Source organism: Brassica oleracea, chromosome C9 (genome assembly GCF_000695525.1).
Source record: "Brassica oleracea var. oleracea cultivar TO1000 chromosome C9, BOL, whole genome shotgun sequence".
NCBI lineage: Eukaryota > Viridiplantae > Streptophyta > Magnoliopsida > Brassicales > Brassicaceae > Brassica > Brassica oleracea.
In genome coordinates this window covers 18,672,184-18,673,580 of record NC_027756.1, presented here as the reverse complement: position 1 = coordinate 18,673,580, position 1,397 = coordinate 18,672,184, and positions in this window count along the sequence as shown.

The following is a 1,397-nucleotide window of genomic DNA, read 5'->3' as shown; positions in this document are numbered from 1 at the left end:
ACATTCTTTCTGTTCCATTGTATCCCAGACAAGACATAATTTATTGAGATCTCATTATTATCAGGACCTTCAGTACCTTGAATCTTGGTGTCCCAAGAATCAGTATTACATACATCAGGGCCGGCCGCATCTAAGCATTCATGATCGGTCGCGATCGCTATTAGGGTTTTGGGATCGGCTGCACCTAAGTCCCGGGATTTAGGAACGGCCGCGATCGTGTCTAGAGTTTTAACAACCTCAGTTTCATTATCTGCACCTTTCTTAGTTTTCCGAGGGTTCTTATCTTTGGAACCTATTGGTCTACCATGTTTCAAACGTTGTCTAGACTCTGTAGCAACTTGATTGTGTCCCTCTTGAACATCAATTCTTATTGGTGCATTAGCAGCTGGTATATATGACTTAATCACTCTTTTCGGGTCAGCAAAGGAATCTGGCAATTGATTAGCCAGCTTTTGTAAATGTATAATCTTTTGGACTTCTAAATCACACTCTTTGAGTCCGAGGATCTTGCCAAGATAAGAATGTTTGATTCCATGTAATTTCTTTTACCAGTTTATTGCTATCTCCCCCTAATGTTGGATGTTCGGATTCATCAAAGTGACAATCCGCATACATGGCCTTAAATAAATCACCCCGTAGTTGGCTCAAGGTATTTTATAATCGTGGGGGAATCATATCCAACATATATAAGGTCCCATCTTTGTTCTCTGTGGTGGTGCAATTAACACATAAACGACACAGCCAAATGTCTTAAGATGAGATATGTCTGGCTCATGACCCGTAAGCAATTGTAAAGGGGAATATCTATGTTCACTAGACAGTCTTATACGAATCAATTCGGACGCGTGCAAGACCGCGTGTCCCCAAGCTGAGACTGGAAGCTTAGACCTCATAAGTAATGGTCTAGCTATTAGTTGAACTCGTTTTATGAATGATTCGGCTAAGCCGTTTTGTGTATGTACATGTGCCACAGAGTGTTCAACAGTTACCCACATGGACATACAATAATCATTAAACGCTTGGGACGTGAACTCACCAGCATTATCAAGACGTATAGTCATGATGCTTTAGAGACTTTTATATCAAAAACTTTCATTCATTAATAAAATAAGTTCAAAGCAATCAAAACATGGAAAACACAAAGCAAAGAACACAAAACATAGATGTCGAATTCAACTTCATTCTTTTAAACAATCTGAAGTTTCATAATCCATAAGATCGTCTCGTTCATGATTGAAATCATCTTCACCATCTTGATAAGTCATATGAGCTTCAGGATTCTTCCCTTTCAAACTCTCTTGGTAGAGGTCAACTAGATGTTTGGGAGTCCTACATGTCTTAGCCCAATGATTATCCATACCACATCTATGGCACACGGATTTGGTCGAGTTTTGTGG